A 246-nucleotide genomic window follows, 5' to 3' on the forward strand; every position below is an offset into this window, starting at 1 on the left:
CGGTAGAAATGTTCTGGTTGAGAAGGATTGTGTTGCTGTAATTCTATCCCTGCCAGAGACTCCGCACACTGCACTGCGTCCCGGGGCCTCCGAACCCAACCAGAGGCTCCTTCCTGGTGCACAAAATCTCCCTCGCTTTGCCTTCCATTGATGTGATTTTGGGGCCTCTGGGGTGACCAGGGTTGGGGTGACCCGGGTTGGGATGACCGGGGTTGGGGTGCCTGGGGTTGGGGTGCCTGGGGTTGG

The sequence above is a fragment of the Nanorana parkeri genome, unplaced genomic scaffold (assembly GCF_000935625.1).
Source record: "Nanorana parkeri isolate BGI_ZX_2015 unplaced genomic scaffold, ASM93562v1 scaffold2238, whole genome shotgun sequence".
Classification (NCBI taxonomy): domain Eukaryota; kingdom Metazoa; phylum Chordata; class Amphibia; order Anura; family Dicroglossidae; genus Nanorana; species Nanorana parkeri.